The 9,342-nt window shown below is 47.3% G+C and overlaps 1 pseudogene; it reads left to right on the forward strand.

Moving 5' to 3' along the window:
* LOC109216937 lies at nucleotides 3,607-7,969 on the forward strand (annotated as a pseudogene).

The following is a 9,342-nucleotide window of genomic DNA, read 5'->3' on the forward strand; positions in this document are numbered from 1 at the left end:
ATTTCACCGTATACAATTCATCGCCGCAATGTGAGACAGAGAAGGAAGAAGGGATATGAGACGGATAAGGAAGAGGAAATCTGTGCACTGCTAAGCACAAGGAAGCCTAATTTGAGAGAAGGGAGATGAGATGGATGCATTAATTTTCTTTTTCTTTTTCTTTATGAAAATAGTATATAATAAGTATTTTTAGTAGACACAATATAAAAAATAATGTGGAATATGATGTGTCATCCACGTCCAGCAAGTGAGATACTGTAACGACCTGACCCGTCGTTACGGGAGTTACCGCTTCTATATGTTTCATTATACGCGTTTGGAGAATTTGAAGTAATTCGGATAGAGTTTGGTTAGAAATGAGACAATAAGTCTCTTTATGAGAAGGTTAGTTTGGAAAAATCAACCGAATGTTGACTTATGAGTTAGAAGGCTCGAAATGGATTTCCGATGATTCGACTAGTTTCGGGGGATGATTTGTGACTTAGGAGCGCAATCGGAATTGAATTTGGAGGTCCGGTGTAGAATTAGGCTTGAATTGGCTAAGGTTGAATTTTGGCGAATTCCGGATGGCAGGTGAGATTTTGATCTGAGGGTCGGAATGGAATTCCGAGAGTTGCAGTAGCTCCGTTAGGTGATTTTGGATATGCGTGCAAAGTTTCAGATCATTCGGAGGTGTTTAGGTCGGGTTTTAGATCGAATGCAAGTTTCAGAAGTTTTAGTTTAACTTAGGCTTGAATCCGTGGTAATTCGATGATTTTGGTGTTTATGATAGTGTTTTATGTTACAAGCAAGTTTGAATGAAGTAATAGAACATATCTGTGCATTTGGTTGAGGTCCCGAGGGCCTCGGGGTGAATTCGGGTGGTTAAACGAGAGTTTTGAGGTGTAATTGCAGGTCAGATTTTTCTGTCATCTGGTGTTTCCGCTTCCGCGGAAATGGACCGCAGAAGCGGTACCGCAGAAGCAGGTACGTGGTCGCAGAAGTGGTCGTGGCTGGCTAGGGAAATTCCGCAGATGCGGAAGGTGGCTCGCACCAGCGGGTCCGCATAAGCGGACAAGGTGCCGCAGAAGCGGGTTTGAAGGAACCGCAGAAGCAGACTTCGCGTCGCATAAGCGAAGTCCGGGCTTCTAAGTGAAAACCGCTTAAGCGGAAATGTGGCCGCATAAGCGAAAGCGGGACCGCAGAAGCGAAAATTGCTGGGCGACAGAAGGGTTTTAAAAAAATATTTCATCCGCGACCCTTTCATATTTTTCCTCCATTGTTGATGTTCTTAAGAGCTATGAACAAGGAAATTCGAGGGTTTTGACTGAGAATCACTTGGAGGTAAGTTCCTTGGCCTAAATATTCGAATTTATGGTAGAAATTACATATAAATTGTAGAAAATTCATCAAAAACGGGTCAAGCTAGGGCTTGGAAAGTTGTGATGTAAAAATGGAATTTGGAGGGTCAAACGAGCTCCGATTTTGGTAAACTTTATATGCACGGACTCGTGGCGAGACGAGGAATCTGTTGGTGTGATTTTTGGAATTTTTCGAGAAGTGGACCCGGGGCTCGAGTTTTACCAACTTCGTGAATTTTAGTACTTTTCGTGTATTTTTGATTGGGTTATGTTTCTTTAACCCATATTTATGTATTCGTTGTGATTTTGACTAGATTCGACGCGCGAGGAGGTCGATACGAAAGGAAAAGGCATTGCGGACCATTCTACGGCCGGATAGAGGTGAGTAGTTGGTGTATATGATGGCCTGAGGGTTTGAAACCCCGGCTTATCACATTGTGACGCTATTGTAGGGCGTGACTCGCACCCCATGGCAGGTGCGGGATTAGTTATGACTGGGGATTGAGACTTAGTCCATCCCGAACAAGAATATTTCTATATTGGCGACTGATACGCACCCTGTATTGAATATATCTGGGCTTATTGCCGTGTTTGGGGCCTTGTGCCGATCTGTAGCATCCTTAGAGGATGAATGTCATTGTGATAACGTGCTTTGTATAATCATTAATCTCAGTCCTGTGTTTAATCACTGTTATGAAATGCTAAGTCACTTTTCCTGAAGTTAAATATCTAAAGTATATTCTTCTTAATAAATTGGAAATTGGGAAATTAATTGAATCTGTTACGTGACTCATATGCATATTGTGGACTGAGTATGGATCGGGCTGCACGCCGCAGCGAATGGTATGATTATATTGCGCTTGGGCTGAAGGAGCCCCTCCGGAGTCTGTACACACCCCCAGTGAGCGCCGTCGACGTTAAATGGATCGGGCTGTACGCCATAGCGGTCATGTGCATTGCATTGCATCTTTACATTTTACTTGACTGATATATTTGAAGTTGTTTTGCTGTTAGTTCGTAGTTAGGTGTTGGACTGTTAGTTTTAGCTTTGCTTTGTGGTATTTCGTGGATTTCTTATCTTCAGACATTTTATATGCTTATTACTCACTGAGTCGGTAGTACTCACCCCTACTCCCTGCACCTTGTGTGCAGATTCAGGTACACCGGAGGCTTAGCTGAGCAGTCCTTGTTTTCCAGAGCTATTCAGAGTTGTTGAGGTAGCTGCTTGACGTTCGCAGGACCTGACTACTCTTCCTACTTCAGTTTTATTTATATATACATTTCCAGACTTGAGTATTTTCGTTCAGATATTGTTATTCAGATTGTTTTAGAGGCTCTAGACTCGTGACCCCAGATCTTTTGGGAGTGTTTTTATCAGACTTCGTATTTTTCTCAGTATTATTCTATTATAAATATTGGATTATTATTCTAAAACTATTATAATCTCTTTAGATTGTCGGTTTGAGGTTTACGGTTGATTTGGGAACGATTGTGGTCAGGCTTGCCAAGCAATATGGTTGGGCGCCATCACGACCGGGTTTGGGGTCGTGACAAGTTGGTATCAGAGCCTAGGTTACTAGGCCTCGCGAGTCATGAGCCGGTTTAGTAGAGTCTCGCGGATCGGTACGTAGACGTCCGTATCTATCCTCGGGAGGCTACAGAACCTTTAGGAAGCACTTCACTTTCTTGAAATTCAAATCGTGCGGCTTGTTATTATGAGAAAACTAAATTTCCGTATTCTATTCTCTCGCAGATGGCGAGAACCCGCGCTAACGGACGTGGCGGACGACCACCAGTGCCACCTAGAGGCCGTGGTCGCGGTAGAGGCAGGGCAGCAGGGACAGCACCTGCTGACCCACCAGTTGACCAGGCTCAGGGTCAAATTCCAGCTGTAGATGCTCCAGCAGCACCTGTTCAGGCACCGGCAGTGCCCATCGTGATTCCTGGTCTCCAGGAGGCTTTGGCTCAGATCTTGTCCGTCTGCACTGGCCTGGCTCAAGCGGTTTCAGCTACTACAGCGGCGGCTACTTCTCAGACCGGGGGTGGTCATCAGACCCCCGATGCTCGCACACCCGAGCAGGTTGTTCAGGGCTTACAGACACCTGGGGTAGCTCCAGCTCAGCCAGTTCAGCCAGCTGCACCAGTTGCAGCAGTTGTTCCAGTTGCGCCAGTCGCACCAGCTCCAGCTCATGTGGTTCCAGCTATGCCGGATGACGAGCAGCGTCGGTTGGAGAGGTTCGGTAGGCTTCAGCCCCCGACATTCAGTGGTGTTGAGGGCGAGGATGCCCAGGGTTTTCTAGATAAGTGCCAGCGTATGCTTCGTACTGCGGGTATTCTGGAGTCTAGTGGAGTGGCTTTTACTACCTTCCAGTTCACAGGGCCTGCATTTAATTGGTGGGAGGAGTTCGAGAGGCGTAGGCCTATTGGAGCAGCGCCCCTCACGTGGCAGCAGTTCTCTACGGTATTCTTGGAGAAATATGTACCCCAGTCTCACAGGGAAGAGCTGCGTCGTCAGTTCGAGTGGTTGACTCAGGGAGATATGACAGTGACTCAGTATGAGTTGAGGTTTACACAGCTAGCTCGGCATGCTACGTGGATGATCCCGACAGATCGCGAGAGGATCAGAAGGTTTGTGGATGGCCTCAACTATCCGATCCGCATATTGATGACTAGAGAAAGGGCTACAACAGTTACATTTGAGGAGGTAGTTGATGCGGCTCGTCAGATTGAGACAGATCGTCATCGGGAGCGTGAGGAGAGGGAGGCTAAGAGGCCTCGAGGTTCAGGTAGTTTTAGTGGTGCTCCGTCTAGGGGCCAGTTCCAGCGCAGCAGAGGTCGTTCCTTCAGACCTCCTCAGTCAGGTCGTTCAGAGTCCAGTGGGGCTTCGTCAGGCCGTGGTCATCAGGGTCATCAGCAGAGCCAGCCTGCACTGAGTGCCCTCCTAGCCCAGAGCTCTGCTCCTGCTTCTTCAGACCAGGGTTCATCTGCAGCGAGGGGTTCCCATCAGTCCCCTTCTCCAGCTCCAGGTCGTTGCTACGAGTGCGGTGAGTTAGGTCATATGAGGAGACAGTGTCCCTGATTTCGTAGTAGACAGTCTCAGCAGAGGGATCAGCCCTCATCTTCTGCTCCTGTTTCTTCACCACGCACTCAGTCAGCTAGGAGTGGAGGTCAGGTAGCCAGAGGTCACCCCAGGGGTGAGGACCGTTCTGGCGGTGGTCAGGCTCGATTCTATGCTCTTCCAGATAGGAGAGATGCCAGCGCATCAGATGCAGTCATCACAGGTATTATCTCAGTGTGCCACAGGGATGCCTCTGTCTTATTTGATCCCGGATCTACCTACTCCTATGTATCTTCATATTTTGCTCATCATTTGGGTACGACCCATGGTTGTCTTGCCTTGCCTGTGCATGTATCTACCCCGGTGGGTGATACTGTTATTGTGGATCACGTATATCGATCCTGTCTTGTTACTATTGGGGGTATGGAGACCCGAGTTGACTTGTTATTATTGGGCATGGTGGATTTCGACGTGATTCTGGGTATGGATTGGTTATCTCCGTACCATGCTATTCTGGACTGTCATGCCAAGACAGTTACGTTGGCTATTCCGGGTATTCCGAGGATCGAGTGGCGAGGCGTGACTGACTATGTACCCGACAGGGTGATTTCCTTCCTAAAAGCCCAACGGGTGGTTGGGAAGGGTTGTTTGTCGTACTTGGCTTTCGTTAGAGATGTTGGAGCTGAGACTCCTAGTCTTGATTCGGTTCCCGTTGTGAGGGATTTCCCTGATGTGTTTCCAGCGGACCTGCCGGGCATGCCGCCGGACAGGGACATTGATTTCGGTATTGATCTGGTGCCGGGCACTCAGCCCATCTCTATCCCTCCCTATCGTATGGCACCAGCGGAGTTAAAAGAGTTGAAGGAACAGCTTCAGGAACTCCTAGATAAGGGGTTCATTCGCCCGAGTGTGTCACCTTGGGGTGCACCAGTGTTATTTGTAAAGAAGAAGGATGGCACAATGAGAATGTGCATTGATTACAGACAGCTGAACAAGGTGACAGTGAAGAACAAGTACCCACTACCACGTATTGAGGATTTGTTTGATCAGCTTCAGGGAGCAAGGGTATTCTCTAAGGTTGACCTTCGATCGGGCTATCACCAGCTGAAGATTAGGGATTCAGACATTATGAAAACGGCTTTCAGGACGAGATATGGGCACTACGAATTTCTAGTGATGTCCTTCGGGCTGACTAATGCCCCAGCCGCATTCATGCATTTGATGAACAGTGTATTTCGGTCGTATCTGGATTTTTTTGTGATCGTGTTTATTGATGATATTCTGGTGTACTCGCGTAGCCAGGAGGAGCACCCGCAGCACCTGAGGGTGGTATTACAGAGATTGAGAGAGGAGAAGCTTTATGCGAAGTTCTCTAAGTGTGAGTTCTGGCTTAGTACAATGACTTTTCTGGGACACGTGGTGTCCAGTGATGGTATTCAGGTTGACCCAAAGAAGATCGAGGCGGTGCAGAGTTGGCCCAGACTGTCCTCAGTTACTGAGATCCGGAGTTTCCTCGGTTTGGCAGGTTATTACCGCAGGTTCGTTCAGGGCTTTTCATCTATTGCTTCGCCTTTGACGAAGTTGACTCAGAAGAATGCTCCATTTGTGTGGTCGGATGAATGCGAGGAGAGCTTCCAGAAGCTCAAGTCGGCCTTGACCACAGCTCCGGTGCTAGTATTGCCATCAGCTTTAGGTTCTTACACGGTGTATTGTGATGCTTCGAGAGTTGGGATCGGTTGTGTATTGATGCAGGAGGGTAGAGTTATTGCGTATGCTTCTCGTCAGTTAAAGCCCCATGAAAAGAACTACCCTGTTCATGACTTAGAGTTGGCTGCTATCGTTCATGCCTTGAAGATTTGGAGGCATTATCTATATGGCGTATCTTGTGAGGTATATACTGACCATCGCAATCTTCAGCACTTGTTTAAGCAGAAGGATATTAATTTGAGGCAGCGGAGATGGCTTGAGTTACTCAAGGATTATGATATTACCATCCTGTATCATCCCTGCTTTAAGCCAGAAGTCCATTAGTATGGGTAGTTTGGCGTATATTCCAGTTGGGGAGAGGCCCCTTGCACTTGATGTTCAGGCTTTGGCCAATCAGATGGTGAGGTTAGATATTTCCGAGCCCAGTCGGGTGTTGGCTTGTATGGTTTCCCGATCTTCTTTGTACGATCGCATCAGAGAGCGCCAGTATGATGACCCGCATTTGCTTGTCCTGAAGGACAGGGTCCAGCATGATGATGCCAGAGATGTGACCATTGGAGATGATGGTGCCCGGATTTGCGTGCCCAATGTGGATGGGCTCCGGGAGTTGATATTAGAGGAGGCCCACAGATCGCGGTATTCGATTCATCCGGGTGCCGCGAAGATGTACCAGGATTTGAGACAGCATTACTGGTGGAGAAGGATGAAAAAGGATATTGTGAATTATGTGGCTCGATGTCTCAATTGTCAGCAAGTCAAATATGAACACCAGAGACCCGGCGGTGTACTCCAGCGGATGGATATTCCGGAGTGGAAATGGGAGAATATTACTATGGATTTTGTGAGTGGTCTTCCTCGTACCTCGAAGAAGTTTGATTCGATTTGGGTGATTGTGGATAGGCTGACCAAGTCCACACACTTCATTCCTGTATGCACTACTTATTCTTCGGAGCGGTTAGCAGAGATTTTCATCCGAGAGATTATGCGGTTGCATGGGGTCCCAGTTTCTATTATATCAGATAGAGGTACCCAGTTTACTTCTCAGTTCTGGAGAACATTTCAGCGAGAGTTGGGTTCACAGGTAGAGTTGAGCACAACATTTCATCCTCAGACGGACGGACAGTCCGAGCGTACTATCCAGATATTGGAGGACATGTTGCGTGCCTGTGTTATTGATTTTGGAGGTTCTTGGGCTGAATTCTTTTCACTTGCAGAGTTTGCTTATAACAACATCTATCAATCCAGCATTCAGATGGCGCCGTATGAAGCCTTATATGGGAGATGGTGTAGATCTCCGGTTGGTTGGTTCGAGCCCAGCGAAGCTAGATTATTGGGGACAGAGTTAGTGCAGGATGCCTTAGAGAAGGTAAAAGTGATCCAGGAGAGACTTCGTACAGCTCAGTCGCGTCAGAAGAGCTATGCGGACCGGAAGGTTCGAGATGTATATTATGCGGTGGGCGAGAAGGTCTTGTTGAAGGTTTCGCCTATGAAAGGCGTTATGAGGTTTGGAAAGAAAGGAAAGCTGAGTCCAAGGTTCATTGGACCTTTTGAGATACTTAGGTGGATTGGGGAGGTGGCCTATATGCTTGCTTTGCCACCTAGCTTGTCGGGAGTTCATCCGGTGTTCCATGTTTCTATGCTCCGGAAGTATGTTGGGGACCCGTCTCATGTATTAGACTTTAGCACGATCCAGTTGGATGAGGACTTGACCTACGATGTGGAGCCGGTGGCTATTTTGGGTCGTCAGGTTCGAAAGTTGAGATCTAAGGACATAGCTTCGGTGAAGGTACAGTGGAGAGGTCGGCACGTGGAGGAAGCCACTTGGGAGACCGAGCAGGAGATGCGGAGCAGATATCCTCACTTGTTTGAGACTCCAGGTATGTTTCTTGACCCGCTCGAGGACGAGCGTTTGTTTAAGTTGGGGAGGATGTAACGACCCGACCCGTCGTTACGGGAGTTACCGCCCCGTTTTCCCCGTTTTATGCTTCTATATGTTTCATTATATGTGTTTGGAGAATTTGAAGTAATTCGGTTAGAGTTCGATTAGAAATGAGACAATAAGTCTCTTTATGAGAAGGTTAGTTTGGAAAAGTCAACCGAATGTTGACTTATGAGTTAGAAGGCTCGGAATGGATTTCCGATGATTCGACTAGTTTCGGGGGATGATTTGTGACTTAGGAGCGCAATCGGAATTGAATTTGGAGGTCCGGTGTAGAATTAGGCTTGAATTGGCTAAGGTTGGATTTTGGCGAATTCCGGATGGTAGGTGAGATTTTGATCCGAGGGTCGTAATGGAATTCCGAGAGTTGCAGTAGCTCCGTTAGGTGATTTTGGATATGCGTGCAAAGTTTCAGATCATTCGGAGGTGTTTAGGTCGGGTTTTAGATCAAATGCAAGTTTCGGAAGTTTTAGTTTAACTTAGGCTTGAATCCGTGGTAATTCGATGATTTTGGTGTTTATGATAGTGTTTTTATGTTACGAGTAAGTTCGAATGAAGTAATAGAACATATATGTGCATTTGGTTGAGGTCCCGAGGGCCTCGGGGTGAATTAGGGTGGTTAAACGAGAGTTTTGAGGTGTAATTGCAGGTCAGATTTTTCTGTCATCTGGTGTTTCCGCTTCTGCGGAAATGGACCGCAGAAGCGGTTACGTGGTCGCAGAAGCGGTCGTGGCCGGCTAGGGAAATTCCGCAGATGCGGAAGGTGGCTCGCACCAGCGGGTCCGCATAAGCGGACAAGGTGCCGCAGAAGCGGTTTTGAAGGAACCGCAGAAGCGGACTTCGCGTCGCATAAGTGAAGTCCGGGCTTCTAAGTGAAAACCGCTTAAGCGGAAATGTGGCCGCAGAAGCGGTCCCGCATAAGCGAAAGCGGGACCGCAGAAGCGAAAATCGCTGGGCGACAGAAGGGTTTTAAAATAATATTTCATCCGCGACCCTTTCATATTTTTCCTCCATTGTTGACGTTCTTAAGAGCTTTGAACAAGGAAATTCGAGGGTTTTGACTGAGAATCACTTGGAGGTAAGTTCCTTGGCCTAAATATTCGAATCTATGGTAGAAATTACATGTAAATTGTAGAAAATTCATCAAAAACGGGTCAAGCTAGGGCTTGGAAAGCTGTGATGTAAAAATGGAATTTGGAGGGTCAAACGAGCTCCGATTTTGGTAAACTTTATATGCACGGACTCGTGGCGAGACGAGGAATCTGTTGGTGTGATTTTCGGAATTTTTCGAGAAGTGG

The sequence above is a fragment of the Nicotiana attenuata genome, chromosome 2 (genome assembly GCF_001879085.1).
Source record: "Nicotiana attenuata strain UT chromosome 2, NIATTr2, whole genome shotgun sequence".
NCBI lineage: Eukaryota > Viridiplantae > Streptophyta > Magnoliopsida > Solanales > Solanaceae > Nicotiana > Nicotiana attenuata.